Raw genomic sequence first — 26,979 nt, forward strand, 5'->3', positions numbered from 1 at the left:
CGCAAGAGAAAATCTGCTGAGGCACCTAATGCTGTGTCTCCAGCAAAGAGGCAGAGGTCAGCTGGAAAGTCAGCTGAGAAGAGAAGCAGGCAAGATGAGCCTGACACTGAGGAAGCTGTTGAGCTATCTCAGAAGAAGCAGAAGTCTTCAACACTGGCACCTCTCGACGTCATGCCGACAGATTTTATTGTACCAGGTGATTCTCATTTCACTCAATGCCAATGTACTGATGCTGAGGAACCTGAGGTCCAGTTAGATGACCACTTCATCTCCCAAGTTGAGGAAGAACTTGATGGAGATAATACTGAAGAAAAAGAAGAAGACGATGAAACCAGCGGTCAGGATGACGCTGAGGAGTCTGAAGAGTATGACAGCGAAATTGAAGCTGAGGACGCTAACACTGGGTTAGCTGGTGGAGCTGTGCAGACTGACACTGAGTTAGCTGCTGGAATTGAGCAAGTGGATCAAGCTGACCAGACCCATAATGAGGAAAAAGAACCTACTCACTCAGAAGAACCTGCTCATCATACCTCTCCACCACGTAGAAGGCGAAAGCTGGTTAAGGCCAGTGAGAAAATGGTCAGTGAACCCCCTTTGCAATCACCATCTATTCCTGAACTTGTCCTCTCCAAGACAACAAAGGATCCTTCTACCGTCCAATTAAAATTTTTCAAACGGCCCTCAACTTCCTCTACTACAACGCCGTTGGAAAAACAAGCCTCTATTTCTTCTCAACAGGAACATGCCGAGCATCATACTTCCACTACTTCAACCAGTCAGGTTGAACCGACCACTGCTCATGCTGTCTCCTCAAGCATGGTGCTGACTCCCCATCCTTCTGCTTTCAGCACAGACAGTGTTCGAGTTAACACCTCTACAACCAATCTCTCTGCCGATCACACAACAATTCCTCCATCTCAAGTGCAGATTGAGCAAACTCATCCTGTCACTGACCAGGGTACTCCTCTCACACCCTTCTTTTCTGGTCATACGGATGTACATAGGGATGCCACTGAGTCCGGCAAGAAGCTCATCGACTCAGTGCAAGCTCTCATCCAAGATCTTCAACAGTCTACTTCACCTGCTGCTGGATCCTCATTCCCAGAGACAACTCAGCTCTCCCAAGTCACTCTACTTCTCAACGAAGTCAAGGGACTCAAGGACCTGCTAAATGTCGTCTTATCATTTCAAGCCCAGCAAGCAAAGCAAGACTCACTTGCCAAGTTGGCAGAGATTCAACTGTCCACAATTCAACATCTGAACTCGCTACATCAGCAAGTCCAGAGGTTATCTGCTGTGAACACTGACTACGCCACTTCCTCAGAACTGAAGATGCTTTTTGCTCAGCTGTATACTGAGCAACTCAAGACAAATGAGCAAATGGTGTCCTATAGTCAGTGCTCAGTTGAGCAAATCAGTGAGGCTGTCAGGCTACTTAACCTGAACAAGCAAGAAATGGATACTAACGCGTTGAAGCAGAATGAATTGCTGTCCCTCGCACAACAATCCTTCAACCATATCCGTCATAATAATATTCAACGACATCACTATGACTCAACACTTCTGAAGACATTCCACCAAGTCTTCGCTGGCCTCTCTGAAGCTCTCATCTGGCAAGCCAAAGCTCAAGCCTTCAGTGTAAATATGCTCAGTGCTGCTGATCTTCATATACCAGTAGAAGTCTCAGCTGATGGGGTTGCCATTTTTGATGGCGTGAACGAAAGTGCTGACAAACTAAAAGAGCTTTCACAAGAACTTTCTCGTGCTGTCTTAACCGATGCGTTCAAGCTCCCTGAAGTTGACAAAACGGGGGAGAAAGCGCAAGCTTCCAGAGCTCAGCATGAGCGACGTCAGTACGAGCGAAGTCAGTCACAGGGCAAGAAAAAAAAATAGATAGACTAGCATGCTTAAGCCACATCTGTGTAACCCATTTTGTCTAGTTTACTTCTTTTGTCTATATACTTGCTGACTTCTCTCAATATATATATCATACTTTATTTCATGATTTCAATACTGAGTTATGATATATGCTTTTATAGTACTGAGTTACTTTGTATCTTCATCAGCCATACTTAACACTTATAATATTTATTGACTAAATGATATGCTGATAACATGTTTGACATCATACTATGATCTTATGAAACATTCCGATAAAGAACTCATTGAACAATAATTTGCTCAGCGCGCTCTGTATATCTAAAACTTCCGCTTAACACTTAGTAAATAGAATATGTAATATAGCTGACCTACACCTAAAAACTGACCTTAGACTCACTCATTTAAATTCTTAAATGATGCAATTAAAACTAAGTCAGTAGTGCAACCCTTACGGGGGAGTTTGCTGAATGATATAAGGTCAACTATCATGGGGGAGCTCATACTGAATGCCTTGCTGAATAGTTTTGCCAACATCAAAATGGGGGAGTTTGTTGAAATACCTTTCCACATAATTTTGATTTGACAAAATTGTTTAAATATAAATTATAACACATATCCTAAACACACTAAGTTTAAATGCTTTGATTTATTCTACTAATGTGTTTGTTCAATGTTGAGTATAAATGTTATAAGTCATAAGGATTGGAAGGCCCAAGCCCAATACGGAAACCAAGGCCTAAGTTAAACAACTCAGTACACTCGGCCCGCGTATGTCAAGACGCTGCCGTTTTTGTTCAAAACGCAACTCAGCAATCGGAAGGATCTAGAAGACCTTCGGGAACAACTTCAAGATGAAGCTGCTGAGTAGTCTCGACAAAGCGTACAAGACAGCAGCTGGCAAAGGAAAACTTCCAGACAAAGTGTTTCCTCTTTTGGCAAAGTTCAGACGACACAGTATGCTGTCCAGTTGACTTTACCATAAAAGGAGAGACCATCTGCTGTGCTGACCGAGGACAGAAGATACACGATTATGATTGGCCGAGAGCTCTGTGCAAGTCAGGATGATAACGACATATAGCCGTTTCCCTCCAACGGTTATTTCGAAATTCGAAATGACCGAATGACCAGACGTCTCTATAAATAGTGCCATCACAAGCTTCACAACACACAGAACTTGATCAAGCCATTACGCTGACCAAATCTCTACAAGTTCTGCAAGCAAGAAGCAAAGCAAATTTCTTACACTACATTTTCATATTTGTGTAAAAGTCTAGAGTGATTGTAAATCGTCTAAAGTGTCTTAGCACATCTTTGTATTAGGACAAAAACACTTATCATTTCTAGAAATAGAAAGGAGAGGCTGAGTACTCGGTTTTAAGTACTCAGCGGAGAGATTAGGATTGAGTAGAAGTATAGAGGAAGGTACTCTTGTCATACTCAATTGCTGATATTATAAAAGGTTTGAGGCTCTACCTTTAAAGAGCTCAGTAGAGGATTCGAAATCTCGGAAGTGTTCCGGGGACAGGACGTAGGCTTAGAAGAAGCCGAACCTGGATAAATCTGCTGAGTGAAGTATTTCTAAACCTTAACTCCTAATTTATATTGCTTGCTTTAAATAATCAAAACTGACCAAGTAAAGAGGTCAAGTTGAGTTGTGCGCGTTGAACGTCTGAGTTCAGGAATAGACTCCAAGTGCTATCTCCTGACTCAAGCTGAGGAACTGACCTAGTCACCTGTTGACTAAGCCAGTATCTTGCTGTTTACTCAGCGCTGCTGTTCAAACCTTTTTCTTTAGAAAAAGAAGTCTGCCTAAATTGCGAAAAAAGTTTAAATAGTTCGTAACCCCCCCTTGGAACTATACTTGCAACTAAACAAGGGACCAACAAACATCCCCCCTCAAGCTGGAAGGTAAACATTAATAACCCCTAACCTTTGTAACTGAAATTTAAAAGCAGGTGTATGAAGCGGTTTGGTAAAGAAGTCAACTAGTTGTTCATTAGATCTAACTGGAAGCAAGTGAACCTTTCCAGCTTGAACCTGTTGTCTAACGTAGTGGCAGTCCAGTTCAATATGTTTCTTCCTCTCATGGAGCACGCTATTTTTAGCAATATGAATAGCAGAAATATTGTCACAGTATAGAGTCGGAGGATGCGATTCTATCATATGCAGGTCGTTAAGTAAGTATTGAAGCCATTGGACTTCGCCACAAGTGAGGGACATAGCCCTGTATTCGGCTTCCGAAGAAGACTTGCTAATAGTTTGTTGCTTTTTGGATTTCCACGATATAAGTGATTGTCCTATGAACGTGCAGAAACCCGTGATTGATTTCCTGGTTTCCGTGCAATTGGCCCAGTCAGAATCAGTATATGCTTTGATATGAATATCAGAATTGGCATAAAGCATAATGCCTTGTGCAGGGTTGCCTTTTAAGTATCTAAGAACTCTATGTGCAGCGGCAAGATGTAACTCAGTAGGTTTATCCAGATTTTGAGAAAGTTGTTGGACAGCATAACTAAGGTCAGGTCTGGTATTAGTGAGATACAATAACTTGCCTACTAATCTCCTGTACGAAGTAATGTCCTCTAGTAAAGGTGAACTAGTATAATCAATTCTAGTCATTGACATGGGCGTAGAACATGATTTGCATTCCAAAAATCCAAACTCTGCAAGCATGTCAAGAACATACTTCCTTTGACACAAATGTATCCCATTAGAAGTCCTAGATACCTCAATTCCTAAAATGTACTTGAGCTAATAGTAAATTCCCTATTTAAGAATGCTTTCACCTTTATGTCATCATGACTATCACTCGCAAGGATTAAATCATCTACATAGACAGTGATAGCAATGAACCTGTTATTTTTCTTTCTAATAAAAAGAGAAGGATCAGCTAGGGATTTGGTAAAACCTATGGATTGCAAAGCAGTAGCAAGTTTAATGTTCCATTGCCTACTGGCTTGTTTAAGCCCATATAAGGACCTGGTCAGCCTACAACTAGGATTAGGGACATCAGTACTTACACCATGGGGTAATTTCATATAAATTTCCTCCTCAAGGTCCCCGTGCAAAAACGCATTGTTAACATCAAGTTGTTCTAAGTTCCACCCTTTGATGGCAGCACAAGCAACAAGAACCCTTACAGTGGTTAACTTCGCAACAGGGGAAAACGTATCAAGAAAATCCACTCCCTCTTGTTGAGTAAAGCCCTTGGCTACTAACCTAGCTTTATACCTATCTATAGTCCCATCACTCCTTTTTATTCTAAAAGTCCACTTACAATCCACCTCCCTTTTACCCTCAGGTTTAGAACATATCACCCAAGTCTTATTTTTACTTAAGGCTTCTAATTCTTCCTGCATAGCTTGCTGCCATTCAGGATGACCAGCGGCCTGCTTGTAAGTCTTAGGTTCCTGGTCAATCATAAGAGCTACGGAGTAGTTCTTTTGCCGCCGAGAAAGTTTATCATATGAAATAACTTTGGACAACGGATGGTAAATGGCACTTTCAATGGGCGTGGTAGAATGACCCTGAGCAACAGCACAATGATAATCCCTTAAGTATTCAGGCTGCTTAAAAGTTCTGTTCGACCTCCTAGTTCTAGGATTAAATGAGACATTGGTAGGGGAAACCTCAATATCCCTATTAAGAGTCTCTTGAGAGATGGGGACAACATAGTTATCAGTATCTCTATCAATCAGTTCTTGGTATGGAAAGATATTTTCATAAAAAAGTACATTTCTAGTGACAGAGATCTTGTAAGACTCTAAATTGAGGACTTTGTATCCCTTGGTGCCTGAATGATATCCTAGGAACACATATTTCTCAGCCCTGGCATCGAACTTTTTCCTATCTCTATGCAGAGTGGAAGTATAACAAAGACAGCCAAATGATCTTAGATCATTATAATCAGGAATAGAGTTGTTAAGCAGCTCATAAGGTGAAGCAAAGTTAATGACCTTGGACGGCAGCCTATTAATTATGAAAACAGCATGAGATATAAAATAGGTCCAATAAGTGATGGGTAATTTACTCTGAAATTGCAATGCTCTGGCAACATTTAGAATGTGCTGGTGTTTTCTTTCTACAAGACCATTTTGTTGCGGAGTTTCAACGCAACTGGTCTGATGTATAATACCTTTGTCGGCATAAAAGCTCTCTAGTCTGAATTCAGGGCCATTGTCAGTCCTAACAATTTTTACTGTCTTGCTAAACTGAGTTTCTACCATGGATATAAACCGTTGAACCAAAACGGATATAACAGACTTAACCTGAACAAAGAAAACCCAAGTGTGCCTAGAGTAATCGTCTACCACAGTGAGGAAGTATTTATTTCCATTAACACTAGTGTTAGTCGGACCCCATATATCCATATGAACCATATCAAAACAACTGCTAGTTTTGGAATTACTGATAGGAAATGCATGCTTCTTTTGTCTAGCTAGATGACATACATCACAAACAAAATTACCAATGCTCAAATTTCCAATATGCTTGTTAATGTGTGCAAAGCTAGATTTTCCTATATGTCCAAGACGGTTATGCCACATCAAAGTATTGCTATTATTATCACAACTACTCAAGGAACCATCATACAATTGATCAACAGAACCATTGTTCACAACATTCACATTATTTATAACATGCTTATTAAAGAAAATATCAGCATTCAGGCATGGTCTGTTCAATTGATAAAGCCCATCATTGGATTTAGCTATACCAAACGTCTTCCTCGTCTGTGTATGCTGTATAAAGCAGTCACTATTAGTGAATTTAACCTCACAATTCAAGGTGCTTGTAAGTTTAGAAACCGAAATTAGATTATAGACAAAATTAGGAACAAATAGAGTGTCATGTAGAATGAAGTCTTCAGTGAATCTAATTATGCCTATGTGCGATGCATAAATTTCAGTTTTATTAGGCAAAAGAACCTTCCAATTATTCACAGGTCTTAGTTCAGAAAACATCTCTTTAATACTTGATATGTGGCAACTTTCCCCCGTATCAACTATCCAAGAGATTTTCTGAGTTCTTGCAATAAGAGACGTATGTGACATACCTTCGGTGAAATTAGTCACGGGGCAAATGGACGCGGTGGCGCAATTAATGTGCAATGTATTGCTTGTCGATGGAAGGAGCTTCAACAGCTGTTGAACTTGTTCACTTGAAAGTTGATGTGCGTTTGCACTAACCGGAGCTGCTCCCAAAATACCACTCTCGTTGATTTCTGTTTGATCTTCCGTATTGACAAAATTAACTCTGTTATTTCTGTTCTTGAACTTGTAGCCCGGTGGATAGCCGTGTTTCTTGTAGCAACTATCCACGGTGTGATTCTTGAAGCCACAATGAGTGCATTTTTTACCATTCGAACCGAACTTCTTGTTTCCCTTGGAGTTCTGAACAAGAGCTATGAGTTCTTGAAGATCTTGAGTCTGACCTTTGGGGTTCTGAACTAGAGCAAGCAAATCTTGACCAATATTGGCCGCATCGAGAGCTTGGTTTTGACATTCATGTTGAATTATCAGGGAGAACACCTTATTGATGTTAGGAATGGGATCGGTGACCATTATTTGAGATCGGACAGTAGCGAAAGTGTCGTTGACCCCCTTCAAGAAATAAACCACCTGATCTGCATCTCTATTACTCCTAACCGTATTCAGTGCATTACACACGCATCCTTCACAAACACAATCCGGAATATCCCTGATTGAGATATACTCATCCCAAAGCATCTGTAGTCGCGTGAAATAATCTGAAACCGATTTATTGCCCTGCTTTAATGTGTAGACCTCTCCTTGAAGTGCCGCTAGATGAAAGATGTCTGACTGTGCAAATCTTTCTTTGAGATTGACCCAGACTCTTCTTGCATCTCCCATCCATAGCACGCTTTGAGCAATTGAAGCAGATAATGACCTAACTATCCACGAAAGAACCAGATTGTTGCACCTTTTCCAGTTAATGAATTGAGATGAACTGCTCACCGGTGCCTCAATCGTGCCGTCGACAAAGTCCAGCTTGTTTTTGGATAGCAACGCCATTTTCATGTTCTGGCTCCATGAATGGTAGTCGTTGGTTCCAGATAGTGGTGGATTGACAAGAATGAGAGAGGGATTTTCACTTGAGTGATTGAAGAAGGGGCTAGACTCATCGATTCTGTTTACCATAGTGAAGAATTGATGGAAAAACAAACAAGAAGAGGAAGCAAGAACTTCCAAAGAAGAAACCCGAAGATCGGGAATGAGACTGAAGAAAAATCGAGAAAAAACCCTAAAATCAAGGGAAGAAGGCGAGAAGCCTAAAATTGAGGATCAATCAATGATCGATCGTTGTAAATATGGTGCGGAAAAGAAAAGCATATTGCTCTGATACCATCTTAACACTTATGTGAAAGGAAAATGAATCATTTCATTGATATAGATCTTGAAGAAGTGTTACAGAAAGAAAAGGAAAGAGATGAAGACTCTTGAGTTCTTCATCTAGCTTCTCGAATACAAAGAGAAGAGAAAAGTAATTAAAACTAACCTATACTTACCTATTTATACTAACAGCCCTTACATTACAAGTGGGCTGTGTACAAAGCTTTTACAATAAAGTCCCTACACTATTGTATAGGGCTGCACAAAACTAACCGGAAAACCGAAAAAACCGATTTCCGAAACCGAAACCAAACCGAAAAATAGGTTAACCGTAACCGATGGACTAGTTTATGGTTTTTATTTTAAAAACCGATGGTTAACCGAAACCGAAAAATAAACCGATTATGTATTAATACACATAAAACTAGTATAAATATATGTAGAAATTTAATTATCAATCTATAAATATACATATTTATATTTAATTTTTAAGTTAAAAATATCAAAATAACTTAAAACTTATTTGTTTTGGCAATTTTGTTAATTAAATTTGAAGTTACATATTTTTATTTAATATTTAAATAATTATATATTTATTTTAAAGTGAATAATTAAAGATGTAAAGTGATATTTGCTACGAAAAGTCACTAATGGTTAACCGACCGAAATATAGGTTAACCGATCGAAGTTTATATTAACCGAAATATGGTTAACCGAATTAAATGGACTGGTTAATGGTTTTTGTTAATGGACTGGTTAACCGACCATGTGCACCCCTACTATTGTACTCATAAACATAAATGTAGAATCAGTTACAACCAATTAAACCAAAATATATATTAAGAACATGGGAGAAAATTATCACAAGACTATAATTAATTAGTAATTAATCATGTATGTTAATACAAATTGAATTTTTTTTTATTTTGAAAGTTTTGATTATAAGAATTGAAATAACTGAAAGCTAAAATAAAAAAAAAAATTGACAATTTCGTAGAGAAATAGCTTCACTAGCTTTGCCATGGCGGCTAAAAGTAAATCAACTTAATGAATTAATTTTTTTTTATTTTGAAAGTTTTGATTACCAGAATGGAAATAACCAAAACTCGGGAATTACTAAAGAAATTTGATAAATTTGTAGAGAAATTGTATTTAACAAACTTAAAAAGCTTAATTGGAAACTTGCAACTAATGTAATGAACTTGAGAACTCTCGTGGAAATGTGAATTTTGTATCGAAACTTGGATTAACAAGATGGAAGTTTGATATGAATGTGAGAAAAATTAAAGGTTAGAGGAAAGAAGAAGGTTTGAGAGGGGAAAAGAGAATAAGAAGAGAAGATGTGGTGGAGAAGAATTCGGTTTTTTTGAGTTTTGATATGATGTTTTGTTGTGAGTTTTAAGGGGTAAATTGCATTCGTAATATATTACTTTTGTTCAATTTTACAATTTTGTATACAATCTTCAATTTTTTACACACAAAACTGTGCAACATTTTGGTGACCTCTCACTAAAATGTACAACCGGTATTTGTGACAAGTCAACATGAAGTCAATATGTCACGTCATCAATTTGACATTTCTGAAAGTCATAAGTTGACCAGTCAACGCGCTATGTCAGCACTTTTGACTTTTAGGGATGTCAAATTGTTGACGCGGTGCGTTGACTTCACGTTGACCAATCATAATTACCGGTTGTACACTTTAGTGGGAGGTTACTAAAAAGTTGTCCAGTTTTGTATGTAAAATTGAAGGTTGTACACCAAAGTGTAAAAAATAACAAAAATTGTACATCACGTATGTAATTTACGTGAATTTCAAGTGAAAAATCAAGGCTTTTATAATTATTGTTGATATAAATTCGTTAGAATCTTGACCTTCCACTACTTCACTTTGAGTGAAATTTTTATCTTCTTATTTTGAGGAAGCAAGGCTCCACCTTAGAACATGGATTACAAATCAGTTTGGACTCTAAAAAAATTAATTTTCAAATTGACATGTTTTTCGCAATTTTGTATGCAACTGTTAGGAAAATGCTCATATATCTTTCAATACTGATCCGTTTTGGCTCTATGAGTAGGCCATGAACTCTGCAAGGAACTAAAGAAGCCATGATTCCAACATAACTTCACAAGATTCTTTCGATTTACACTCCGAAAATCCAAATCTCCAAGAAAACGTGATGCTAACAAATAGGCACTACTTGACTTGTTCTTCCTTCTACTCTCTTTAAAGCCCTCTTTGTTAACAAATAGGCCCGCTCTTCAACGACTGGGTTTGAACGTATATATTTTGTAATAGGCTCGATCTGGTCCTAGCCCAATTAGATCCGAATACAGAGTAGGTTGGGCTTGTGATTTATCTCAAAATTTATATCAAAAATAAAATTTATTTATAGTTTAATAAACTTTATATCCAAAAATAAAAAATTTAAATTTCTTACACATAAAAATATCTAAACCATTCAAATAAAAAAAAGTTGTAGAACTCTCAGTAAGCATTTGATTTCACATTTGTACCATTTATTTTTATTTTAACCAGCATTACCATTTATCAATTATACAAAATCTATATTTTTTTTGAATTGGTGAACAGGTACATATATTTGTTACTGTTTCACTTATTACATCAAAAGGATATTTTTTTATTTAGGATTACGTTAATTAATTTTTGTTGAAATAATCCTCTAAAATTTAGTTAATTGTATTTTATTATTTATAATTATAGTTAATTTTTAGTTTTATTTTAATTTTTTAAAAATATAGAGATATTAGTTCGGTCGGATCGGATTGGACTTGGGAATTAGTTCTCTTAGCAGGCCCAGTCCGACCCTAACCAACTGTAAATATTAGTATGGACTAGATTAGACTTGGACGAAGTAATTATGTGTTAAGTCCGGTTAGACCTAGTCCAAATCCGATCTGACCCAACCTATAAACAGGTCTAATTCCAATAAACGTTAAAATTCTAAATCCGTGAGAGGGAAATAACAAACATAGAATCACTCTCGATCCATAAGGAAAACCATCGATGAGCCAATTTAAAGTCATATATATAATCTGATTAACGGTTGTTAAAATATTCTCTAGATGGATCATTTTCAATCAAAATTTTGCTATGATTTTTGAATATGACTTTAAGGTCACATTTAATTATGGAAAAAGTATAAAAATAAACCTTGTGGTTACACCTATTTTCGATCGTAGCCCTGTGTTTTAGAAATTTACAAAATGGTACCTTGAGGTTCATTCCGTTAGCAAACACATACCAAATTGACTAACAGTGTTAAAAGTCAACAGAAAAATAGTTAATTTGGTGCTTATATTTATTTATTTTATAAATTAAAATCCCTTATTATCTAATTATCACAAACAAATCCCAAAATTAAAATATAAATTAAATACACATTCTTCTCCATCTATCCCTAATTTCTTATTTATCTTCATCTTTCTCTCTCTTCTTTCTCTTGTCTTTGTTAATTTCTTTCTCTAAAAATCAATTGAATTATCCGAATTCCAAACCCATGCACCGGCTTCTCTCTCTTGTTCCTACTTCCACTTTCCCTGACTTCACCCCGCTTTCTGCCTCACCATTACAAGCTTCCGAGTTCCATTCACCCAATTTTCGGTTCTCAAAATTCCTTTCTGATGTCAAAACTTTGAATTCTATTAAAATAATGCATGCCCAGATAAAAACTTGCGATGATTGGAGTTACGGATTCCATGATGATAAGGGAGTGCCTTTTTCTTTCATTTTTAGGAGGAAAACCTTTAGAGAGAGAAAGAGCAATGGCGGGAACTCTGGTTCAGTTGAAGTGCGCAACAAGTAGCTTAATTTCTTTGGCTAATAGTAATGATAATTCCAGAATTCAACTTTCCAACTCGAGGGTTCTTGTATTAGGTGGAATGGGTCGAAACAAGTAATTAGCGCCACAATTGATTTTTTTTTTTTTTTTTTTTTTGAGGGAATGGATAAATTTGACGATGTTGCTTGCAAATTGGAATGGCAGCGATGGTGGTTAAATTGGGTGATAATTCTGAATTTGTTGAGGTCAACATTGATAGCTTAGCCTCATTAGAAGCAGCTTTAACTGGTTCAATACTTCTTTCATTGATTATATTACTGCAAAATTTATATATTGCTCCATAGATTCTTGTTTTATAGTCTTTGAAAGTGGAGAATAAATTGTTAGAATACACAATTTGGGATAATGTACGGGAAATTTACTCTGATATCATCATAATTCATACAATTGAGGGTTTAATCACGTGTTCTGCAACTTTAAGATGTGAAAGAGAAGAGAGATGAAGAAGAAAAAAAATAAAAAATTAGATGGATGGAGAAGAAGGTATATTTGATTTATATTTTTAATTTTGGGGTTTGTTTGTGATAATTAGATAATAAGGAGTGTTAATTTATAAAATAAATAAATATAAGGATCAAATTAACTCTTTTTCTTTTGACTTTTAACACCGTTAGTCAATTTGGTATGTGTTTGCTAACGGAATGAACCTCAAGATACCATTTTATAAATTTTTAAACCACAGGGTTGTGATCGAAAACAGATATAACCACAAGGTTTATTTTTATACTTGTCCTTTTAATTATTATATAGGACAAAAATGCGTCATTTAGATTTTTTTTTTTTTGTTAGATTGTCGGTGTTGTTTAAACAAGGAAGAATTACACAGAAATTCATGTTTAAAAAAACTATTGACGTTTACGTTAAGTCATAATTTTAGATTATGTCAAAGTAGTAAAATCAGTACTTTTAATATATTTTAATATTAGAATTTATAATTTATGAATTTGAGTCTAAAATTTTTAAATTATAATATAAAATCATAATATATAGAAAATAATGACATATTAAGAATTAAGGTTGGTGATATTAGTTAATTGTAATTTTTTACTTAATTATGATATTCATGTATTTTACCCTTTAAACAAAGATTTTGTGGAAAAACTAATATATTTAATTAAGTCAAAGAAATTATTTTTTTATCTAGAAAGAAGAAGGATAAACTCAAATATCAATTAGTTCTTAAAATGGAATACTAATAACAAAAAAGCAGTTTTCTACTGATTTGGATTTTTATGAAGTTTATGTGTTTTTGTTTTTGTGTGTGTTTTATACTTTTTATGGTTTTCTATGTTTTTTATAGTCGTTTTCGTCCCATTGTGGATTTTGTAAGGTTTTTTTACCTTTTTCATTTCTTGTGTAATTGTTCTTTTCGTATCTAATGAAGATATAAGCATTTTTATAAAAAAAAAAACCAAAAAGCTTCGGGGAAGAATAAAAAAAATAAAGATATTGTATTAAAAGGAAATTAAACTAATTAATTAAGAACTCAAGACATTCTAATTCAGGTCATGCCTTGTACACGAAGGTTTGGCTAAGTTTATTATGGAATATATAATATTTTATTTTGCATTTCAATTCGTATGATGTAATCCAAATTAAATAAGTAAATTGTTAGAAGTTTGAGGTTTGAAATCCACTATTGATTAGATAAATTTGATATGCGGATTTTTTTTTTTACAGACAATATTGTATAAATACTATAAAGATAAATGTGTCTTTATTTTAAATCAACATCGACGTACGAAGTAAAGAGGATCCTCAGATTCAACTATATTAGAATGAAACACTTTTAAGACATGCTGACAATAATCTCAATTCGAATTAAGACTCATGGTTCTCATTTATAATTAAGGAATCCCAATTCGGTTAATATTACTAGTTACTTAAAATATGTCCGCCATTCACAAGTCGACATCTGTCCTCCAAGGAAGTTAGCACGAACATCTTCATAGAATACTGGTTTTCCCACTGACATTCTATAAATAGAATGAGACTTTCATAGTCAATGTACATATAGATATTGCAATTTACCCTCGATTTCTTAGTTCTCATAACCTAAACTCTGCTAACGTATCAGAGTGGATCGCCGATTAAGGGTCTTGCATTGGTTCTTTTTCCGCCTTACCTCAAACATAGAAGGATTACAGTCATCGTCGGAGCACTACCACATAGATTCAATCTTATCAAATTGGTGTGGTGAACGTAGACTGGACAACCAAGCGACCATGACTTACCAACAACGGCGGAGCCAGAAATCCGAAGTCGGGGGGGGGGGGGGGGGGGGGGGGGGGGGGCGGGGGACTAATTTTAGCCTTACACGTATTAAGAAAAAAGTCATGCATATATAAAAAATAAAATTAAACTATATAAAATATTTAATCTATTGAAAAAATGTTTAAAATATTTTTACATTTACGATATTATCGATAACTATTTTTTTTAATAATATATAGGAATAAGCTACCGATGATATTAAATCTAATGATAAATGTATTCTTCAAGATTCCATACGTGTGTCCTTAACATTTGAAACTTTCATCGAACATGTGGTGTGGTACAAAGGAAAAGAAATGCCAAAATTTAAAATTTATTTTGCATACTTAGACTTAATACATCAGTTGCTTTCTAAATTTATAAAAAAAAATTTGATTGACCCCTAAATCTAAATGATGTCCCGTTAGCTTTCTAAATTTGCTTAAAATATTATGATTAAGTTTCTAAATCTAAAAAAAACGCCATAAAAATGTACAAAATAGTAAGTTAATTTGTTTCAGAGACTTAGAATCACAAATTAGGCTTTTAGTTTTTAAGTTTTGATTTTTTTTTTTCTTTGCATATTTGGGCAAATTGAAATTTACATCGCTTTAAACAAATTCAGGGGACAAATGGATCATTGTAAGCAAGTTCAGGGGGCCAGTAGATTACTTTAAACAAATTCAAGTGTAATAGGTTATTTTAAATAAGTTGATGGAGCTAATGAGACACTTTGTAACTTTAGGGGGCAATTAAGCTTTTGAGACAAATTCAAGGGTTGTTTATGTATTAAGCCTAGAATGTACACATAGCCCCCTAAACTTTTTAAACTTAGGCAAGATGTGTTGCATGTGCCTTAAAATATTATTACATAATTTATAAAATAGATTAAAACATATTAAAAACGAAATTTTTACTTGTTCAACTGTAAAAATTGTATTCTCTAATATTAGAATTGCATGTCTTGACCTCGGCCATTATACTTTTTTTTTTAAACATGTGCAACACATATTCTACATTTAACATACTTTTTTTTTGTAACTGATTGATTAATTAATTACATTTTATATAAGTTTGGAGTGCTAACTGAACATTTTATGCAAGTTAAGGAGGGCAATCAAGATCATTTGAAAATTTAGGGACCAATCAAATTTTTTTTTTTTTGACAAGTTCATAAAATAAATAATGTATTAAGCCATTTTTTTTATCAATGTATTAAGCCATTTAGTTATTACTTGATTTATACACTGATTAGGATGTTGCTTGGGGCCTTTAACAATGACCATTGCTTTAAAAAATTACTTTATTAGATTCGAATTGAAATAATTTATTTATATGTTGATTTTTTCATAAATTTATTATTTTATATTATATAGTTTAAAAATTCCCACTAATTGAAAATTCTGAATATATATGAATTTTGAACTCAATAGTTGTTGGATTGGATATACATGAAAATATTATATTCAATTGGCCTGCTTTTAATATTTGTTACTAGTGGATATATATGAATTTTGAAGTCAAGTAACTCAAATATTATATTCAATTGGTCTTTAAAAACAAATAGTTGTTAGATATGCATGAAAATATTTATACTCAATTGGTCTACTTTGAATATTTTGTACTATAGTTTATATTATTATCACCCACTTATTTCTTAAAATTTGCATTTATCAGTATGAGTTGAGTAATTGATATCTATTATTATGGAGGTTATACTTGATAATAATTTCCCTTTATAAAAAAAATGACAATAACTTAGCAAGGACAAATAATTTTATTTTCAAAAGATCCTCATCACTTATTTAAAAGAAAAAATAGCTTTCTCAAAAGAAAGAAAAAAAATAGAGTGAGTAGCGTAAAATCTAATAAAAACTTATTTAGAGTCTGTTTTGTCACACCCGACCCAAAACGGCATCAAGTATGAACGGAAAACAAGGTAACGAACTTTTAACAATCTAAAAGTCAGATGTATTTTCTAATAGATATAGATTCATTTGCACTACCTAAAGTTTTATTTAATTATTTGGCTTGGACTTGATAATTCTATCGAGCTTCCTACGTATCCCGAATAAACTTTTAATATTTACATCGGGAATCAAAGCCACGTAGTTCTACCAATTTCGTAGTTCTCTTAATTCATTGATACATTGATTGACACACTAATCATTTAATTGTGCAATTTACTTTATTACTATATAACTATATATCATTTTATTAAAACGAATCAAATCGAATAAACATTTTATCAATTCGCTCATGAACAAATAACCGTTTTATCAAACCAACTCATAATCAAATCAATCGCTTTAACAAACTAACTCGTAGTCAAACAAACGTATTTAAAGCCACTTAAATAATTTAAGACTAAAACGTATTTTTATCTGTCATTGGAATAGTTACGTATTAAAGCGATATAATTAATTTAGACAGAATACACCGTTAGACTCGTTATATTGGCATAAATTTATTTGAACTATTCAATTTCTTGTACTAATTTTATATTCAACGTTATACCGACTCGATCAGATAAATATCAGTATTAGTCCTTCTATTAATTCGGTAAATTCACACCACTTTAAACTCGTGGCGCTGCTAAAAACCTTAATACCGAATTGAACTTTCACTTCGATACAAATCTAAAGGACAACTCTCCATCGACAATAAATTAGTAATCATAAATCTCAATCAGTTAAAATTTGACAAAACTACCGTAACTAAACTTACTCAAAATCATACCTAAAACTTTATAAAATGAATTTCAGTCTAAAATACGGTTACCAAAATATCATCGTCGACCATCGAAAATCCATCGGTGTGACCGAAAAGCCATCGATGTGATCCGTTAAATCCGTTAATATCTACCCGTTCATCCCTTTTTCTTTTTCTTCTTTTTCCAGATCACTTTTTCTCTCCCCCATCTTTTTATGCACACAATATGTGAATTTCTGTGTCAATTTAGAGTACCTATATGATTGACACCTATTTTAAAACGTGTCACTGCATACATAAATTTTAATTTAATTTTCTTTTGTTTATTATTATTATTTTTATCATAATCGTAATAGTTGTGGATGATTAACTATGATTCACAAATTCATATATATATTAATTACAAAATATCAATTAGATTAAATTTATTATTATTATTTTTATTTTGTTAATTTACACCTAAAAATATTAAATTAAACCCAATAATATATTTAAATTCAAAATTAATTAACACTCTAAAAAAATGTATATTATAATCTAGTTCAAAAACATAGAGATTCGACATTTTTAGACACGGACGTTACAATTTTCCCCACCTTCAAGAATTTCGTCCTCGAAATTCCTAAATTCTCATACTCGATATTATCCATTGTAATTTATTATCTTAAATCGGTTGAGAAAGATTATTTCAAATCTCTGTAATATGGATAGTCATATCATACCGTGAATCATTAATCAATATCTTTCAAAATATGGTTCCAACCAAAGTATTTCCTTACAGTAGAAATTTTATTTGTAGTTTAACGTACGTATCCATCAGAAAGCATGTCCCCTTTATCATATTACCAATCATATCCATATTCGAGATGTCTCATAATATTGCCTAGTCCCGCATGGTCTTACCCAACACTTCTTTGCCATACCCGACAGGTCTTTCAACTGTGTACACATGCCATGTCCCTCACTGAACATGGTCTTCAAATATCGAAACCACCCGTCCGGACTACTCCCGATGGATACAAAACATTTTTTTTTCCAAAAATAACTATACTTATACTTTCGTAAAATCATTTATTTCAAGGTTAAAATCAAATTTCAATATTGTATCCATCACCGAGTATCCCCTCATATATCGATTCATAACACATAAACATATTCGAGACATCTCTTTAACATTGCCTATCCCATATGGTCTTACCCGACACTTCACTGCCATACCCGATAGGTCTTCAGACTGTGTACACAGGCCATATTTCTCACTAAATATGGTCTTTAAATAACAATCCACCTATCCAGACTACCTCTGATGGATACCAAAAATACTTTCTTTCCAAAATACTCAAAAATACTCATTTAAGATAGGAATATATATATATATATATATATATATATATATATATATATATATATATATATATATGATTTCCTTTCACATAGAATGATCTCATAAAAATTCATAAAGTTCCAACATCAATTCTGATATTTCCTTGTGTTAACATATCAACCATTTCATAACTAAAAATCAATTAGCCCAAGAATTCATCATACGTTTGTCCAAACCAAAAACTTAAAACACAAAATATTTGGTGAACATACTTATTTCACAACACAACAAAAAAATACTAGTTTAGATCCTCCTAATCTTAGGATCATAAAAGTCCAAAAACTTATAGTTTATAGTTTAAAAACATGAAATTAACCCATAAACGTTTCTTAATATCCAAATAGTTTATCTAACCGCTAAAACAGCTTAATTCCCAAATTCTAGAAAACATTTAGTCATATATTTTGACTCAGAGATTCAGAAATAGTTGATGTACATTATATAAATATATATAATTCCTACATTAACATATAAATTATTTATATTAAATTTAACATTATTCTCAATTATAGTTTTTGTTATATGACAGAAAGTCTAATATACGCCTAAAACAATTCCCTTCCATATTATTTCTGAACTATCATCCACATTCATCATTCTCAATTACTATATACCTTAAGTTCGGTCCGAAGAATTTGACCTAAAGCTCTGATACCAAAATGTCACACCCGACCCAAAACGGCATCAGGTATGAACGGAAAACAAGGTAACGAACTTTTAACAATCTAAAAGTCAGATGTATTTTCTAATAGATATAGATTCATTTGCACTACCTAAAGTTTTATTTAATTATTTGGCTTGGACTTGATAATTCTATCGAGCTTCCTACGTATCCCGAATAAACTTTTAATATTTACATCGGGAATCAAAGCCACGTAGTTCTACCAATTTCGTAGTTCTCTTAATTCATTGATACATTGATTGACACACTAATCATTTAATTGTGCAATTTACTTTATTACTATATAACTATATAGATAAATCATTTTATTAAAACGAATCAAATCGAATAAACATTTTATCAATTCGCTCATGAACAAATAACCGTTTTATCAAACCAACTCATAATCAAATAAATCGCTTTAACAAACTAACTCGTAGTCAAATAAACGTATTTAAAGCCACTTAAATAATTTAAGACTAAAACGTATTTTTATCTGTCATTGGAATAGTTACGTATTAAAGCGATATAATTAATTTAGACAGAATACACCGTTAGACTCGTTATATTGGCATAAATTTATTTGAACTATTCAATTTCTTGTACTAATTTTATATTCAACGTTATACCGACTCGATCAGATAAATATCAGTATTAGTCCTTCTATTAATTCGGTAAATTCACACCACTTTAAACTCGTGGCGCTGCTAAAAACCTTAATACCGAATTGAACTTTCACTTCGATACAAATCTAAAGGATAACTCTCCATCGACAATAAATTAGTAATCATAAATCTCAATCAGTTAAAATTTGACAAAACTACCGTAACTAAACTTACTCAAAATCATACCTAAAACTTTATAAAATGAATTTCAGTCTAAAATACGGTTACCAAAATATCATCGTCGACCATCGAAAATCCATCGGTGTGACCGAAAAGCCATCGATGTGATCCGTTAAATCCGTTAATATCTACCCGTTCATCCCTTTTTCTTTTTCTTCTTTTTCCAGATCACTTTTTCTCTCCCCCATCTTTTTATGCACACAATATGTGAATTTCTGTGTCAATTTAGAGTACCTATATGATTGACACCTATTTTAAAACGTGTCACTGCATACATAAATTTTAATTTAATTTTCTTTTGTTTATTATTATTATTTTTATCATAATCGTAATAGTTGTGGATGATTAACTATGATTCACAAATTCATATATATATTAATTACAAAATATCAATTAGATTAAATTTATTATTATTATTTTGTTAATTTACACCTAAAAATATTAAATTAAACCCAATAATATATTTAAATTCAAAATTAATTAACACTCTAAAAAAATGTATATTATAATCTAGTTCAAAAACATAGAGATTCGACATTTTTAGACACGGACGTTACATGTTTGGTTCAGCTATTAACTAATAATTGTTGTTGTTGCGGTTGATGTTAGTTGTTTGTTATTTTTTTTATTAATTATTTAATTATTAGTGTTTGGTAAAATTATATGAGTAATTAAAATGTCTAATATTACATATTTTAAATCAATCAACAAATAAATTATAAAATAAAAAATATATTACATAAATTATAAAAATAATCTAAATAAATAAATAAATAAATAAAAAATTTATTGAATGCAATGAAACCTTGTTCTTTCTGCAATGATGTTATAGAAATAGAAATAATGTTAAAGAATAAACATATTTTGTGAAAATAAAAAAATTTTTTTGTCAATAGCAAATAACTAAAAACAACGGTTCATGAAAAGCTCTAAGACGTTGCAGTCCCTATAGAAAGTGATAAACACTACTGTTAAATAAACCTAACCAAATGTTAAATCTCATGTGGTTTGAAGTGAAACGTAGCTCATCCGAAAAGCTGAAACAAATACCCCCTTACTCTATTTATTCAAATGCATCTTAATAATAATATTTTCTTTAGTTGATAACATTTCATGTTAGGATTATTGATCCCAGAGGATATGTGTGTTGTATGTGGTAATGATCTTGAAGATGCTTGTCACCTATTCATTTTATGTCCTTTTGCTGTTAGTGTTTGGCGGGATGCGGGTTTATTGTTGCTTTTGCAACCTTTGGTGGAAGCGGCTGATAGTTTTTTGGATTTATTTTTGCTGCTATGACTGTTTTATCCAGGATTAATATGGAGAAATTTCTAATGATATTGTGGAGTTTATGGAGAAGCAGAAATAAAAAGTTGTGGCAGAATATAGTGGAAAGCTCATTCCAAGCTATTACTGTGGCTGCCGAGGTTATAAGGGATTGGAGAAAGGCGAGAGTTGCTGCAAGGTGTGGTGTTTTAGGGGGCAGTAGTGGGTCTGTCTGAAGTTTAGTGGCGGAAGCCGTCCTCGGGTCTAAAATGTAATTTGGATGCGGCTTGTTTTGGGGATACCATGCATGTTGAGATGGACGCTGTTTTAAGAGATAAGGATGGAAGGTTTGTTGCAGCAAGAACCACAACTGTGGTTGGATTACCATCGGTGCAAGAGTGTGAGGCGTTGGCACTTCTTTCGGCATTGAAATGGGTGACGGAGGAGGGTTTTAGCCAAGTGGTTTTTGAGTTGGATGCGAAATCTGTGGTCGATGCTATTAATTCCAAAGCTGACGATGTATCGGAGTTTGGTTCGTTAGTGTCCTGTTGTCGTTCTCTTCTTCTTAACAATAATTATTCTATTTGTTTTGCAAAGCGACAAGCGAACGAGGTCGTTCACTCTTTAGCGAAATCCTCTCGTTCTTATTATTATCCCATGTTTTTTGATGTTGTTCCGTCTTTCTTACAATTTGTACTTAACATTGATTGCCTGGTAGAGGCTTATTAAATGCATTCTTTTCTAAAAGAAAAAAAAAACATTTGATGTTATATAGTGTTAGTAATAAATTATTTAAATAAAATGAAGTTTCTCACTTTTAAGATGTGAGAAAAAAAAGAGATGATGAATTTGATATTTTGTTTTTGTTTTTAGGTTTATCTGTAATAAGTAGATAATAAAAAAATTAATTTATAAAATAAATAAATATAAAGATAAAAATAACTATTTACCATTTCACTTTTTTTTTTAAAAAAAAAATCACTAATTCTACCTTTGTGTTGGAATTAATTGGATATGGATCCAATTAGACCCGTCCGAAATGGAACGGGTCCAAACCGAATAAGAATTAGGGTTAGGTGATTTATTTATTCAGTATAAATAGAAACCCTAATCTATCATAATTCTAAGAGAATTAGAAGAGAATAAGGAATTAGGTTTTAGAGATACAATATCTCAAAAACACAGAAAAGAGAATTTTTCTCTCCTACTTCCTCCTTTTGGCCGCCGCCCCCTCTCTCTCTTTGGGATTCGTCGTCGCTTTAGTTCGTGAACCAATTGTCTTCCTCTCCCAATTCTATTGGCGTGGTTGAAGGGTTGACCGGTGATACTAGATCGGGTGATTGATCCAAATCCTTCCGCTGCAAATCAAGAACGGGATCCGCGCTACAAGAGGTAACCCGTAAACCCGTTTACTTATTCAGATAAATATATATGTTGTGAATATATGCTTATACCATGTTGTGAATATATGCTTATCCCAACATTGGTATCAGAGCCATTGGATCTAGTATTCCGTCTTTACCGCGAATCCGTTTGCGTTTGAATCTTTTTTGAAAGATTAAAAATAATTCATTGTTATTATGTTTTTATGATTATACACTGGAATTGATTGATTGCGTGATTAAATTGAATTAGGGTTCGATTTAAACGTTTTTTACTCAATTAAACCCGTTTTAGGTTTCTGTTACCTTCTGTTTTTTCGTTCCGCTCGTCAAATTAAAAAACCGACCACACCATCGAGTCTAGAGACCCCGAAAACCCTAGGTTCCATATTTTTTTCGTCGTGGGAATCGGCCCGAAAGACGGCGCGTGGCCTTCACGCGCCACCTGGGGGGGAGAAAACGCGTGTCTCCCCCCAGCCCGCCACGCGGCAGGCGCTAGTTGGCCAGCCGGTGCCGCACTGGCGCCAGCTGGACCAACCAGCACGCGCCACGTGGCAGAGGCCCCTCCACACGTGCCAGATGCATGTGGGCGCGTGGGACCTCTTCTTGTGACCAATTTTTTCCCGTTTTTTTACAGAAACGCGTTTCTGAATTTTTCTGATTTTTTAGGTATTTTTTCAAAATTTTTGGATGAGCAGTTTATACAATCTCTTTTAATTAGGGTTTTCGGGGAGATGCCTGAAATGTTAAGGAGATATGTGATTCGTTCCTTCTCTCGTCCGTTCCGTGTAGGAGAAATTCCTACATGGAAGATTTTTATGTTGGTTAAATGAACCATTTTTGTTTTTGGTGTGGTTGTGGATTTAATTTTTGGAACAAAGTTTTTTTTGGGGTTTATTATTCCAGTGTTATAATTTTTGTTAGGATTTCTATTGGAATTTTTGTTTTCTAATGGATTTTTAATAAAAAAAATTCAAATATGTTTGGATAATTTTTTATTTATGGTGTGATTATTCAAATATGTTTGGATAACCATAAAAATCCTAATTTAATTATTCTTCGATTTTGATTGGATAATTTTTGGTATGTTGGATTGGAATTAATGAGCTTGAATAATTTTATGTGAGCATTTAATTGTGATTTATTAAATCAGTGATTAGTTATTATTGATTTAATGATTATCTTCGACCTTAGTAGTTAAGATTAGTCAACATTAAGATCAAAATAATAAATCAAAAATCATCTTAATTCCTTACAACAACCATATTTTTGTAATAAGTTGCAAAATCGTTACTTGTGAGTAACAAAATTCTCTAAGCATTAATGTATCTAATTAGTTGGATCTAATACTAAAGTGTAAAGGGTAATTTGAGCCACTTCGGTCTCATTTTCGAATCGAAATTTGATTGATTAGATATAAGTTGTCTAGAGAATTAATGCATATATTGAACCTTTAATAACTTCTTACTAAGTCGTGCAATACCATTGTAGATCAGTCATCAATGGCAGCATCTAGAAAGTCTATAGTTGCTGAACTCAACAAAGACCTGAAATTAAATGGGGATAACTATGAGGTTTGGTCAATAAAAATAAAGCATGTGCTTGAAGAGCAAGATGTGATTGCTCACTTGGATACGGTTATGGTCAAACCTGAGGATGGTGCAACTGCTCAGCTTCGCCGAGATTATACGGCATGGAAGAAAATGGATTCCACTGCCCGCATCATCATGCTGAGTGCCATGGATGATGAGTTCACTAGGCAATTTTGTAAGATTGAGTCAGCCAAGGGCCTATGGGATGCCTTGAAGGAGAAATTCGGAGGCGTGTCTCTGACTAGGCTCCGCTCATTGATAATTAAGTTTGACACTTACAAGAAGAGGCCTGATCATACAATGAAAAAGCATTTAAGAGAAATGTCCAACATGATCAGTGAGCTGAATGAAGCAGGTCATCAGTTGACCAATGAGCAGAAAGTGCAAGCTGTTATCCGCTCTTTGCCAAACAGTTGGGAGCACATGAAGGTGCACATAACCCACACTGAAGCGATTCAAACCTTCGATGCTGTTTGTCGCCACCTTGAGCTAGAGGAGGATCGCCTGGCATCGATTAAGATCAATACTGAAGCCCATTATATAGGAGCCCACTCAAATGGGAGGCGTTCCAATCCTCCAAAGCAAAATCATAAGCGCTTCTATGGCCAGGGCAAAGAGCAAGCCAAAGAGCCTGTGAATACAGAAAATAGAAAGGGAAAGAGAACAAAGAACAGAAAGAAACCAAAGCTTTCACGTGTGAAATGTTTCAACTGCCAAGAAAAAGGACACTATGCAAATGATTGCAAAGTTCCTATACACTACACTAACTCATGTGTGAGTGAAATAAATGTATCTAGCACTGTTTTTATAGCTGAACATGATCCTTTGTGGGTTGTTGATTCAGGTGCAACGGACCATGTGACGAAGGAAAGAGAGACCTTTGTCGAGTTCCGACGAATTCCAGTCGGTTCAAGATGGATCTATGTGGGAGACAACTCGAGAGTTGCAGTCGAAGGGATTGGCACATGTAGATTGAGTCTACGTGGCGGTCAAACTCTCTGTTGGTCCCGTGTGATTAGTTCCAAGGGGGGGGTTAGGAACTAATATAACTTTTTTCGCTAATTAATCTTGCTGACTTAATAATTTTAGTGAGTTTATTAACTCAGCTTTGGTCAGCTTGGCCGATTTTGATGTAAGACAGCTTTAGTCAGATGCTGACTAAGACTGTTTCACTCAAGAGTTGGGAATTGACACTTGTGTGGTCAGCTTCCAACTCAGCACTCCAATTTACTCAGTGTCAGTTTCAAACAGTTTATATGCTGAGTAAATATAACAAGCAACACAAGCACTTATATATATATATATATATATTTGAGATAGGGGTAGACAAAAAAACCGATCAAACCAGTAACCGAACCGAAAACCGATCATCCGAACCGGAAAAAACGGTTAACCGAACCGATGGTTTTCTTAATGGTTAAAAAAATATATAGTTTCCAGTTTCGGTTTCGGTTTCGGTTTCGGGTTAGAGTTTCAAAAACCACGGTTAACGGTTAACCGAACCGTTTAATAAATATAACTAATTTTTTTAAAAAAATTAATATATAATTATATAACATAGATTATAAGATTAAAAAAAAGTCTTTAACATAGATTATAACCTATATTAATATAAATATATACCATAGATTATACTTAAATGTAAATTTGATGGATTAATGTTGTAATAAGCACTTTAACGAAATATTATTTACATTTCTTCATGTTTTAAATGTAAATTTGATGGATTGTTTTTTAGTTCGGTACTTATGTTTGAATTTGAACTTTTATATGAATTCGTTTCATTTGAATTTTTGAAATGTGTATTTTAATATTGTTTAAAAATTTAGGTTTGGGTAAAAATTATGGTTAACCGTTGATTTTTGGTTAACTGGTGAGAATTGGTTAAAAACCGTTAACCGAAAAACCTAACCGAAATTAATGGTTAACCGATTGTATGGTTAACCGATTGATATGGACCGGTTTCGGTTTGGATGGTTAAAAAACCGTTGATAACGGTTCGGTTAATTTTTTTGCTTAATGGACCGGTTAACCGAACCGTGCCCACCCCTAATTTGAGAGAGTTAGAAATTACTCAGTATCACTTATCCTGGTTTGGCCTCTCCGCCTACGTCCAGTCCCCAGAATCCTCCGGGCTTTTAGAATCCAATATTGAGCTCTTTAAGGGTAGAGCACAAACCGATTACAGGCAGTTGAATATGCAAGAGTACCTTCCTCTATTCGTCTACTCAACTCCTACTAAGCGCTACAACCCAGCACTTAGATTTCTCTACCACTAAGTACTTAATACCAAGCACTCAGCACCACACTCTCAATATTATAATTGATCACACACTTGTTCCTTTTAAGATAAAGAACACTTTAGATGATTACAGACAATCAATCTAGCATTTACACAAGGAATAGAAGATTGGTGTAAGCTTTCTTTCTTGTTTTTGAGTGCTTTGAATTTGTGTCTTTCTCACTTGTAATTTTCTGTAAATCGGCAATCTTCCAAATGATATCTTTGTCCCTTTTATAGTTGAAATGTGAGGAACAAATCATTTGAAATTGATTTGTCCGTTGAGTCCAAAACGGCTCTTTTGGGGGGACAACCTTCTGGTCAGCTTCAGATGTGCAGGCCAATCCTGTCTTCTGAATTCTTCAGACGTCAGACTTGTCCTCTTCCTACAGACTTTGTCTTCTTGTGGCAGTTTGTTTTATAGCATTGAACAGTTGACCCATGCATCTTGGAATTTGGCTTTTGCGTAATTCAAGACTTCTATTATTGGTGCAGACAATTGTCGA

The sequence above is a fragment of the Euphorbia lathyris genome, chromosome 8 (assembly GCF_963576675.1).
Source record: "Euphorbia lathyris chromosome 8, ddEupLath1.1, whole genome shotgun sequence".
Classification (NCBI taxonomy): Eukaryota; Viridiplantae; Streptophyta; class Magnoliopsida; order Malpighiales; family Euphorbiaceae; genus Euphorbia; species Euphorbia lathyris.